Source organism: Macaca mulatta, chromosome 2 (assembly GCF_049350105.2).
Source record: "Macaca mulatta isolate MMU2019108-1 chromosome 2, T2T-MMU8v2.0, whole genome shotgun sequence".
NCBI classification, from domain to species: Eukaryota; Metazoa; Chordata; class Mammalia; order Primates; family Cercopithecidae; genus Macaca; species Macaca mulatta.
Window position 1 is genome coordinate 143,617,948 of NC_133407.1, and position 13,478 is coordinate 143,631,425.

General features: G+C 38.5%; 1 pseudogene; it reads right to left on the reverse strand.

The window, feature by feature from the left end:
- Positions 1-7,517: 7,517 nt before the first annotated feature.
- Positions 7,518-7,612, reverse strand: LOC114676630 (small nucleolar RNA U13; annotated as a pseudogene).
- Positions 7,613-13,478: the final 5,866 nt, after the last annotated feature.

Genomic DNA, 13,478 nt, shown 5'->3' on the forward strand with positions numbered 1-13,478 from the left:
GGTATTAGGGAAAGGAGGGGATGATCTTGGCTAGGAGAGAGAACAAGAGTTTAGAGAAAGAATTTTTTTAAATGAGTGAGTGGTGGATCTAACAATGTTCTATGATTTATTTATTTATTTATTTAGAAGCAGAGTCTCATTCTGTCACCCAGGCTGGAGTGCAGTGGTATGACCTCGGCTCACTGCAACCTCTGCCTCCCAAGCTCAAGCGATTCTCCTACCTCAGCCTCCCGAGTAACTGGAATTACAAGAGTACTCCACCACGCCTGCCTAATTTTTGTATGTTTATTAGAGATGAGGGTTCGTCATGTTGGCCAGGCTGGTCTCGAACTCCTGACCTCAAGTGATCTGCCCACTTTGGCCTCCCAAAGTGCTTGGATTACAGGCATGAGTGACCATGCCTGGCCTCTGTGTTTTCATAGTAATGGTAAGCTACATTCTTGAGCATAAGGATTTCTATATTATTTATGGTTACCAAAAACATTACCATGTCCTCATTTGGGGAATCTTTTTAGTTAAACAAGGCCTGAGAATTCTTGACAATAGAGTAGGAAGGGCATAGGGAGGGGTTGAGAGCTTAATGACAGAAAGATAATCTAGGATTGGGGTAGATCTCAGTTCCAGTTCTTTTAGTGTCTCTGTAGCACGCAAGTAACTAGCTAGCACCAGGTATACAGAGGCCTGAGCCTGGGGGTTGTTGCTGAAATTCCTCAAGTGGATGCAGCCAATAAGGGCTCAAATGCTATGTCTAACTTAGTCGCCCAAATTAAAAAACACCAGATTAATTTACTGAATTATGAGCTCAAGATAGAGACCCCATGCACCTAGCATAGATACTACAAATTGAATCTCATCAATTACTGATCAAAGACTTAGCTCAGGGGGCCCCTATGGCAACTTGTGGTCCTCCTACAATGAAGTTTTTGAGAATACTTGCTGAAAGAATTGTATATTTCAAAGTAATAAAGCCCATGGTTGAAGAGTTTTTAAAATGTCTCCCCACCAAAATCTGTTTCAGTTTACTTCAGAGGTCTCATTTTGCAATATTGGATTCAGGTTGTTTGACACAACATTTATAAGAGATGTTCTACATTATTTTCTCAAAGCCTCGTTTCCAGGATCTTTCTCCCAACTTGTTTTGTAACCTAAAGCTTCCTACTCCCTATAAAAGATAATACCTTAGCTGAAAAAAAAAAACAGTATTTTGATTTCCCACCTTGTGAGGCTGAAGTAGAATAAGTTGTAACAGGAACAGAGTCCTAAAGATAGAAGAATAGGCCTCAAAAGCTGAGGTTGTGTAATGGTTGATGAGGGAGATGTCACAGCAGTCCACAGTGAAAGGTTAAACAGCAGCCCAGAAGAGCACAAGTGAATAATTCATACATTGTGTTTCTGTTGACTTCCCTTCCTCTCCCACCTTTTAGGCTAATGTAGGTTCTGCCTTGATTAGAAGCAAATTTTTAGAACTAGACAGAATCTTGGAGCTTATGGCTCATTTTGCTCACCTGTCCTTTGAGCAAACCGGTTAAGCATTTTCAGGTGACTTGGCCAACACCGCAAAGCTAGTTATTGGCAGAACCAGAATTAGAACCACTCCCTCCCTGCTCAGATGCAATTGCTCTTTCCTTTTCTCTCCAAAATGGCCACCATCAATTTCTTCCCATCTTGTGTACACATAATGTCACACAAGTCAAGAGGTGGAGTCTCTTTTCCCTCCCCTTGACTTGGTTTATGATTTCATTTGGCAGTGGAAGGATACAATGAAAGTGAGGTTCTGAGACTTCCAAGCTCAGGTCATAGAGGTCTGGCAGCTTCCGCTTCCTCCCTCTAGGGGGACCAGCCTCCATGCTTTAAAGTTTAAAGCAGCTTGGGGAGGATTAGCACAGTGGTTCACGCCTGTAATCCCAACACTTTGGGAGGCCGAGGCGGACAGATCACCTGAGGTCGGGAGTTCGAGACCAGCCTGACCAACATGGAGAACCCCATCTCTACTAAAAATACAAAATTAGCGGGCATGGTGGTGCATGCCTGTAATACCAGGTACTTGGGAGGCTGAGGCAGGAGAATCGCTTGAACCCGAGAGACAGAGGTTGCGGTGAGCCAAGATCGCACCATTTCACTTCAGCCTGGGCAACAAGAACGAAACTCCGTCTCAAATAAATAAATAAGCAAGCTTGGGCTAGACTTGTGAGTGATAAGACCAGCGACTAGCACGCGGACTCAGAGAGGCCATGTAGAGGAGCAGTCAAGTGAGTTCAAGTCTTCTTTTTATGTTGTTTTTGTTTGCTTTTGAGATGGAGTCTTTCTCTGTCACTCAGGCTGGAGTGCAGTGGTGCAATCTCGGCTCATTGCAACCTCTGCCTCCCAGGTTCAAGATGTTCTTCTGCCTCAGCCTCCTGAGTAGCTGGGATTACAGGCATGCACCACCACTCCCAGCTAATTTTTGTATTTTTAGTAGAGATGGGTTTCACCATGTTGGCCAGGCTGGTCTCAAACTCCTGACCTCAGGTGATCCACCCACCTTGACCTCCCAAAGTGCTGGGATTGCAGGCATGAACCACCACGCCTGGCGAAGCCATCTTGAACTACCCAGTGGAGCTCTACCCCAATTCCTGACCCAGCGAATCATGAGAAGTAGGCAATGGAAAGGCTGCTACACCCTCTGCCTTTTTATTAACTTGATGGTCATAGTTAAGAAATCAGGACATAAGACTATGGTTAAGTTTCAGAAGTCTTGTTAGGAGACCCAGTCAGCCAACACTTACTTCCATGTATGTCAGCAGCTCTTATCAACATAATTTTCTGCTTCAACTCCAACAATAAAGCTGTTATTTAAATTACAGTTTATTAATTTGCGGATCAAATGACTCTATGGGTATATTCACTTATACTTAGCATTTGGCTGTAACAAAGTTTTTTTTTTCCAAATCCTAATGTTCTGCTTATCTACTGCTATACAGCAGACCAGCAGAGAACTTGGTGACTTAGAATGACACTACTTATTTATTTATTTTGTAGAGACAGGTTTGTGCTATATTGCCCAGGCTGGTCTCGAACTCCTAGGCTCAAGCAATCCCAGCCTCCCAAAGTGCCGGGATTACAGGTGAGTGACGGTGCCCAGCCAACACTACTTATTTTGCTCACCACTTTGCAATTTGAGCAGGGCTTCATGAGGATGGCTGGTGTCTGCTGCCCTCAGCATCAGCTAGGGCTGGCTTGAAGGCTGGGAGTGAAATGATTTGAAGACTGGCTCTCTCTTGTCTCTCTCTTTTGGTGGTGAAAGATTTCAATAACTGGAGTCTAGAACAGTGGGGTTCCTCAGGTATCTCTATCTCTATCATCTCTATGGAGCTTTTCCACACAGTATCTTCAGCATGGTGGCTTCAGGCTGGCTAGTCATTTTACATGTTGGCCAGAGCTCCCAAGACACACACTCCCAAGAAAGTGATCCCAGAAGAAGATGTATTGCGCTCTGGAAGTCATATAGCAACCCTTGTGCCTTGCCATTTATCCACCCATACTTAATAAAATGGATTATCGGCCCGACTTCTTGAAGTAGGAGCGCCCATATCACAGTGTTAAAAGGGCAGGTGGCTGTTGCCATATTTGGAAAATACAATCCTGCCTTGCCCAGGTTCCAAACTCTGCATCTGAATTTCATGCTAGGGATAAAACTTGATATAAAAACTAATTCCAGCAGCTTTGATTGCTTTAAAAAAATGCCAATTGCAACACTTAACATTAATTCAGTTTCCTTATACATGTCTTGATTTGGGGGTGCAGTTCATCTCACCCTCCCCAGGGATCTGGATTTGAACTGGGGAGGGTAGAATATGGATAATCTATCATTTTTGTTTGTGTAAACCTTTTTTTTAAAAAGTAGATTTTATAGCCTGCAGTTGACACACATAGAATTTTCATCAAGGTTGAGACATTATGAATTTAATCTGACAGCCACCTATTTTCAAGAAAATTTGTTGTATGTGCTCTGTAACAAGTTTTGGGTAAATATTAATAACATATATTTCTACCTGCATGTGTATGCGCACATACCCACTCATGTTGTATCTCATTCCTGAAGGATTTCCAGCTTCTCTGCCCAGTTTGCCTGGCATTGTTTTCCTTAAAGCTGGCAATGCCATACCAAAGGGATGTGATGCCTTTTTAACTGCTGTCAGCAACACTTAAATGGTCAGGGCAGGAAGTAATGTGTGCAGTATCTTTCTTTAATTCCAGTAGAATCCTATTAAGGCTGAAATTTAATTAGCTACATTGGGGTTTGTATGTGAACAGCAAAACTAACATTTCTATTATTGTAAAAACATGCCCAAGACATATAGCAATTGGATAAAAGCTGCTATGCTTGTGTGGCATTTTGTAGTTATGGGATAACTTCTTAGAATTATTACAAATAAAAATAAATATCCAATACATTTATCTATTTCTTGAAGATTATTGTGCCTATGTGAAGTATTTCTCTGTCTGTGGTCTGGCTTTTAAACCTTGCTTTTCCAGCTTACTGTCTTCTAGAATTAAGTTCGCTAAACTATGTTTTCATCAAAATCTGAAGACATGATTTTACGAGTCTTTTAACATTGACTTTCCAGACTATCTCTGTAGATTCCACTTGGAGGTTGCCAAATAGCTATATCACTGAAAACTTTGGTATGTATCAAATGTTTGCATTTTAAATTATCTCCTCAACCATGTGATGTCAGAGATTTTGGTAGTCAACTGACTCCTAACATTTTGTGTCTGAAAATTAAATGTATTGCTAACAGAACCTATCAGTGAGTAAAGAATTTGTATGTCTTTCTTTTTATTACACATGCCGGTGCAAAGAAAAGAATTCTTTTATAAAGTGAATTATCTCCCTTTGTTTATTGGGAATTTTTCATTTTCATAGGTTCTCTCAAAGCTGAGCAATCCAGGAATATTTTTGCAAGAAACAACAATAGAATGAGGACTGAACGCGTTCCTAGGAAACATTTGAACATTTCAGTTCATTTTAAAAGGAATGAGTTTGTTTTTAAAATTGTTTGTTAGGAAGAAGAAAATTGGATTAAATGCCAAAGAATGGTAAAAGAATGCTGTGAGGTGACATTAATTTAGAACAGAAAATGTAATTGCTAGGAAGAAATGGCAGAGTGCATCTTTGTTACAGGCTGATGGGAGGCATTACTTTTCAAGTAGCTCTAAAAGATAAGCCTCATATAAAGCCACTGGATCAACATATCTCCCAGCCAAGTAAGACTAGGGCCAGCCAGCACTGTATGGTGTGAAGGCCTGTATGCCCCTTTAGCAAAGCTACATTAACCAAGGAAGCTGAGCCTTGAAAGTAGCTTTCACAGGCTACCTACACACAGAAATTCTCAGAGAAGTAATTTGCATTTAGAAATGAGAAAGTTACTGGAGTTATTACAATTGTTCTTCATCACCTCCCCACTCCAAGCCCCTCAAAACAGTGAAAAATGATTTGAATCTACCCTATTAACATTCAGCTCAAGTTGAACTTGAAGCCATTAGCTATGTGACTATATAGAATATCTGACGGTACCAGATCTTTGGGGGTTCTAACCCCACAAGAGTGGCTCAGCGGGTGTTTCACATTCCCTATGTGTTAGCTCCACCCTAAGGAAAGGGCCCAGGGAACTCACTGGATTCCCTTTTCCAGTCTTGCCATTAAGACTGCAATGGAAACTCAATTTAAAATGAAAGAATTACTTGTCATTCACCTAATCTCTCTGAACACTATTTTCTTCTTTGGTAAAGTAAAAATAATCCCACATGCCCTACTTTTTCATAAGAGTGTTGTGGTTTAAAAGAAAAAGACAGTAAGTAATGTGAAGTGAACATTTGGCATAATCTAGCCCCTATAAGCACATTCTATGCATTGTCCCACCAAATCTTCATAATAACCTTAGGAAACAGGTACAGAGATAAAACTGAGGCTTAGAGAAGGTCAATACCTTGCCCAAACCATATCTGGTAAGTGGCAGAGCCAAGATTTGAGCTGTCTGACTTCAGATACTAAACTATTATACCTCTAATATAACATATATAAAAACAACTATCAAATGGTAAAGTCCTAGGCAAACATCAGCTCTCACTATTATTAAAACTTCTTTTCTCTGAATCTTTACTTAAAAATTACATTATGTGACTGGGCACCGTGGCTCATGCCTGTAATCCCAGCACTTTGGGAGGCCGAGGAGGGCAGATCACGAGGTCAAGAAATCGAGACCATCCTGGCCAACATGATGAAACCCGGTCTCTACTAAAAATACAAAAATTAGCTGGGTGTGGTGGCGCACACCTGTAGTCCCAGCTACTCAGGAGGCTGAGATGGGAGAATCGCTTGAACCCAGGAGGCAGAGGTTGCAGTGAGCCGAGATCGCACCACAGCACTCCAGCCTGGTGACAGAGGAAGACTCTGTCTCAAAACAAAACAAACAAAAAATTATATGTGTGTGTGTTCATATATCACTTTTAAAGTTTCCATTTTTATTGGTTTTGGTGAGGGCAAGATGTTTTTATGCAGATGATTTTTATGATAGTAATATATGCCAAAAATATATGGTCAGTGAAGAAAATGCAGAAAATACATAAAAGTCTAGATTAAAAGAAGAAAACATGTGATAGCAAGTCAAACCCAAAAGCATGTTGAATAAGCAGTAACCCACATTTCTCCCCCAAAAAGTAAGGTCATTATAACACTTTTCTCAGAGGAAGAATAAAATATATTAGCACCATGCACACATTGTTCGCACTGCGATATTTATTAAAGGAGGGTCAAGTGACATGTTGACCATAGCACGTTGTCATAGCTTGTCAGCTATAATTAGAAAAAAAAAAAGAATTGTAAGAAAAATTAAATGAATAGATTAGCCACAAAATGCTCGACATAGGTAAGATTTGGCAGACACCTCGAGACTCTAAATTTGCTCACATTACTAAAGATTCATTTCTAGAAAATCCAGATCTAGAAGAAAGATTCCCATAGTGTAACAGTTTTCATAGGGTGCTTTAGAATATATTTATTTATTGAGACTGACCTGAGAATTTATTCTGGCAAATGTTCATTTTGGAAATACAGCAAAGGGTCGGAGAATTCCTAGAATTCAGAGTTGCACCTTGGACTTTAGAGGGACATTTGAGGCAGAAATGTGAGTAGTATGCAGGAGACTGGACTCTGAACATGAGAGGCTCTCGTTTAAAAGATTATTACTAGAAATGAGCAGTCAAGAATGTCTGTTTCTGTGCTTTTAGTAATGGTTGGAAAGAAGCAATCTCAGACATAAACCATGAGATTCCAAAGAGCAGAAAAAGAATCCAGGGAGCCTGTTAGGTAAGATATTCAGAGATGAAAGAATCTCACCATGACTTCAAAGCACGTGCCCCTCACCCCATTACTCCGGAAAACCAAGGTGTTTTGTCATTTCTCTGCTATATTGATTTCCCTTCTGATTTCAACTGCATTCACACCTGAGAGGAGCAACTTTTTTTTTTTTTTTTTAGGTTAGATGGGTAATGTGCCAATGTGGGCACAAGGTTCAGGGGGTGGCACATGTCATGAAAACCCAATCGTCATGCTCGTGAACTACAGAAGAATCAGAGGAATGGCACTTTCCAATTGCTTCCCTAGACAGGCTGTCACCTATAAGGCCCATCCCCAGATCCAGAGGCTGCAATGAATCCTCTGAAACCACTGCTTTGTCGTTCAGACCTAATCCCAGCCTTTCTCTGTACCACCGGGCTTCCCTCTATGGCATCTTCAGCCAGTAACTCAGGAAAGAAAAGTTCTAGGGGAAAAAAAAAAAGATTGGTGTGAAACACACACACAAACACCCCACACCTTCAAAGTGCCCCCAGTGACATGTTAAGTAGTCATCCGAGATTAAGTAAAAAATTCCTGAATCCTGTAAGTCCTGTCCTTTATCCCTATCTAAGCATCAATAATCCAATTCTCTGATTCCTGGAAAAATATAGGCAATATGTAGAAGGAGAGAAAAAAACTGACTAGTCTCTTTCAGAAAAACTTTCTTGGCCAGGCACGGTGGCTCACACCTGTAATCCCAGCACTTTGGGAGGTCAAGGCAGGCACATCACCTGAGGTCAGGAGTTCGAGACCAGCCTGGCCAACATGGTGAAACCTCGTCTCTACTAAAAATATAAAAATTAGCCAGGAGTGGTGGTGGGCACCTATAATCCCAGCTACCTGGGAGGCTGAGGCAGGAGAATTGCTTGAACCCGGGAGGCGGAGGTTGCAGTGAACTGAGATCATGCCATCACACTCCACCCTGGGCGACAGAGTAAGACTCCATCTCAAACACAAACAAACAAACTTTCCTGAGCTGACAGTTCATGTTGTCGTTGTGTCTGAAATTTTGTGACCTGAGTCATATTAGACATTTAATACACACTTAAATATTACATGCAAGGGAACATACATTTTGTCACCCACACAAAATAATTTGCCTAAAAAATAGAGACAAAGTCATTCCCTTAAGTATAGAAAGTGCTTAGTAAATTCATTAATTACAAAAAAAAATCCACAAACCCTAGAATGAAATACTTAGAAAAGGATTAATGTAATTGTATTTTATTATACATGAGCCAGAGTAATTTGATTTTATACCAGTTTTATTTTCCCTTTTAAAAAATGTATTTTCAGTTTTCATTTCTCACATGTAGGCTTCATGAAGAACCACTAAAAGGGAATCAGAGAGATTCATGCTGCCCAGGCAACAAAATCAGCAAACAATGAAAGCCAAACTAGGCGTTGATGGAAATAAATTGTAATCCCTGCTTTTGTTGCTTTGCCACAGAATTATCACCTGCTGCCCACCATTACATTAATTCTTGTCCCTCATACTAGCAACTTTACAGCTGCTCTGTCTCCTTCCACCTTAGTCCAATGATTTTTGGGGGGGTGGGGGTGGGGGGAGAAATGGGGTCTTGCTATATTGCCCAGGCTGGTCTCAAACTCCTGGGATCCAGTCATCTTCTCACCTCGGCCTCCCAAAGTATTGGGATTATTGTGAGTTACCTCAAGTAGGTTGTTTCACTATTGTGCAAGCAAGCCCAAAGATGTACTATTTTGAGAGAATAGAACATTTAAATAAGCATAGCATTTAAATCATCCAACCTTCTAGTCCCAATTTTGATTCACCCATTTCCTTATTCTTAGAAAAAATTCACATATGGGTCAATCACGTCATACAAGAAAGTAACTCAATGCTCACAATTAATAAACTTTAAAAAAAATTGGAGATTTTCTCAGTAATGCCTTTTTTCCTTCTTTTAGATTATTAATAAAGACCTATACATTTACTGAGGAAGTATTTAAAATTAATTTTGACTTCATGCATTTGCATTTATACATGTTGCTATTTATGGGCAAAAACTATTCAATGTACAGTTAGTAATATTTTTCCCCAAGGGATGAGTTTATGTTTCCACTGAAGAAATTAAACACGCACTTTTGATGTATTCACTCTAATTTCAGGATCGATATTCTGAAGAATAAAAATACCCTGTCCAAAACTTGGAGAGTAACTTGGATTTCTTTTTTAATTTCAATTTCATATGTAAGCTCCACCCAAGACTAAGTTCTGCTCCAGATTCTGATAGTACTAAAATTGCTTTCTCTTTTTTCTAGAGTACTACATAACTCTTACCTAAATGTCAAATAGTCATGATATTCTTATAAATACCCTTGTTTACAGCAAACTTAATGTATGTTTGGAAAATAATTCATTAAACACTGTAAAATGCTAGTGTTGATGACCTCCTTGGGAAGGGTGAAAGAGTTGATTTAGGATTTGGCCATTTATAGTGACAACCTAGCAAAATAATCAAGGAAAAAACGATTCAAAGTTCCCGTTACATTGATTTCATTTACAGAATGCCAGCTAGTTCCAGTGCTTCCCTGTTTAAACGAATACTAACTTCAAGCTTTTCGAACAGACATTGCTTAAGGAAACTCAGGAATAAAACATGAGCAAGTTATCCAGTATCAAGTGCAGGCTACATGCCTGATGTTTGCAACTGACTCATGAGATTCTGGTGTCTCAAGGATATCTATTTGATCTCTTATTCTCAGCTATATAATCTTCCAGATTAAATTGCACCAGAAATAATCTGTGTACACCCCACAGAGAGTAAATAATCAGACATATCTCTGTTCTTCCCTTTTTCCACTCTCGCACATGACTTTGCATGTGATTATGTAAAACCTGCAGGCCTGATATTTTCATTATAATCCTGCAATTACAATTATATAACCAGCTTGCTGTTTCCAATTAAAAATATTTTTTTAAGTGACAAAACTGCCCTATAATAAATGCAACCTACGGTGAAGTGTCCCGGCGATCACACTGGGAGATTGAGAAGCAGAGCTAAAACACCTTCTTCCAACTCTCTGCCCAGTTGATCCATTTATCCCTTTAAAATACATTATGTAGAATCAAAAAATATTTCTGGTCTGAGTATACGGAGGTTCCCTGGGATTTAGGGGATTTCGCTTGAAATAGATTTTTTTTTCCCCACAAGATTTCAGCTTTTGCAGAATTAGCTCTGATATGAATAATATTTTCACATCATTTCAAACACATTTAAATTTCTAAAGGTGTTGCTCAAGGAAGCAACTAATGCAAACTTTGTTAACAGGAAAAACCATGTTTAAAATAAAAAATTAAGCACGGCAGGTACCTAAAAGGAGCCTAAAAACAGAAACAGAATGGAACATTTCTAAGAGTTGGAACATGTAAAAATATGTATGTTAAAAAAAAAAAGAAAGTTCAGAAATAGATCCAAATACATGTGGGATAAAAATTGCATTATAAATCAGTGTGGAATGAAAACAGGGATAGTTCAATATTTGATACTGAGCTACCTAGGCAGCATTCTAGGGTTAAGCCTATCTTATACCAGGCCAAATTTCAAATGAATAAAAAATGTAAAGGTAAACACCAAAACCTACCCAAGATCTAGGGGAAAAACAGGATACTTTCTTAATGACCTTGAATATGGTAGACCTTTTAAATTATGAGTCAAATCCAAAAGCCATAAAAGAAAATATTGGTAAATTCAGGTACATAAAAACAAAATTTCTGTGGCAAAAGTCACCTTAAGCAAGTCAAAGACAAATAAGATGAGATAAAAATATTTGTAATTCATACTACTAATAAAGGTCTTATCTTCCTAATACAAAAGAGCTTAAGTTGAGAAGAAAAACACAAAGAACCCAATAGAAAATCGCATGAGAGAAAAACAATGGGAAAAATGAGATACCATTTTTCTTCATTTGTTCACACACACACAAAAAAAGTTTGATGACATCAAATGGAAAATATTGTTATGTATTACTGTTAAATGCATTAAGTTACTATCAACTTTATGTAGGGCATTTTGGCAATATCTACAAAAATTACTAATTATTCCTTTGGCTAGCAATTCTACTTCCACGGATATATTTGTGAAATGACCCTACATAAGATTATTCACTACAGAAATGTTTATTGGAAACAACACAAATATTCATCAGTTGGAGACTAGTTAAATAAATTATAGTAGCTCCATATAGTGGAATACTGTATAGTTGTAAATAAGGAGAAAGGGAAAGGGTCCACGTACTGATTTAGAAAGATCTCCAAGAAATAAATAATATTAAGTGGGTGGGGAGGAAGCAACGGCACAACAGTGTCTGCAGTATGCTACCTTTTGCATAAAAAGAGACAAGAAACACTGTATTAAGATTTGTATCAACCCAATACTACCTGAGAAAAAAAGATTTGTTGGTATGTGCTAAAAAACTATGCTTACATGTACACATAACAACATCAGGGCCAGGTGGCTCACACCTATAACCCCAGCACTTAGAGAGGCCAACCCTGGGGGAGGATGGTTTGAGCCCAGGAGTTTGAGATCAGCCTAGGCAACACAATAAGACCTCGTCCCTTAAAAATAAATAAATAAAAATTAGCTGCGCGTGGTGGTGCACACCTGTAGTTCCAGCTACTCAGTAGGCTGAGGTGGAAGGATCACTTGAGCCTGGGAGGTTGAGGCTGCAGTGAGCCGTGATACTGCTACTGCACTCCAGCCTGGGCAGCAGAGTGAGACCCTACCTCAAGAAAAGAAAAAGAAAAAAGAAAAGAACATCAGGTGTGCAGCTGTGTGTGTCTAGGGTGGTTGGGAACTAGGTAGATGGGGAACAGGGTTGTGAAACAATTTTTAAATTTTCAATAATATGCATATTACCTGTTCAAAATTAAATCAAAACCAATATGATTCCCTAATCTAAGCCTAGATGATATTTACTTTACTTCTGATTATGTATCTCTTTAATGACATATTCTCTAAAATCATATGTTGTGCTAGAAATGTAAGATTAATTAGGTTTGGTTGAAATTCATTACTGAAAGAGTAGGTTACAAAAATTAATCATATTCTTGACACTTCTTACTCAATTTAGGCTTTCTTTGTATAATTCTGTCTTTATACTTCTACTCAAATATAACCCTTCTATGTTGCTTAGAAATATGTGAGAACATTCACTGATCAAGGACCCTAACCTTGTCACTGAAGAATTTTAATCAATTTGAAGTTTTTATGAGCATATAAACGTGTTAAAGTTTTTTTGTTAAAGTTTTGTTCTTTATCACGTGCATGAAGTTCTACTAAAGAAGTTAATTGGCCATCTGCATTTCTTATCTATTTTTCCTCTTAAAGTGGAATATAAAATCCTACTTTTATCCTAGGATGAAAAATCATTCCTTCAAGTGGTAAGATGTTGTCTTCAGTGCATGCAAGGATATTTTCCTGACCAAACAATAAGATTCTCACCAAACAACACCACATTTCTTTTAGCGATCTTTCGACTCTTCATTTACTTTGTATTTAACAAGAAATCTTTTTTTCTTTGACATGATTAACGTTTTATTCCAGTTCATCGCAAACACAATTTAACCTTCAGGAGTTCCCTTTTAAAAAGTTTGTTCTTTCACTTCATTATACATCCTCAGTCCACCCTGTAGATGTCTTTTGGAACACTTCACATAATTATTAAGTAATTGTGTTATTTGTTGTTTCATGTTTGTCTTCTGGTAGAATTCAAGGACAGGAACCAAATCTCTCCTATTCACCGTAGTTATAGTCCCCATGCCCCAAGAAATGTAATGAATTGTCTTGTACATAGTAAATTCTCACTATGCAGTATATTTGTTGAACAAATGAATTGTCTTTGTCTTCTTAACATCTATTAAAATTACAAGCTCCTTGAGATTAGAGACCGTTTCAAAGGAGTTGGTTTGGTATATAGCTAACACAGTATAGAACCAAATTACATACTTAATTCATTTATCATGAATTAAGCAATCACACATCACTGGCAACACTAATATTGACAGACCCCATAATCAACATCCTTGAAGTAATAGAACATTGCTGGCTTCACTAAAAATAATAAAAATTTCAAA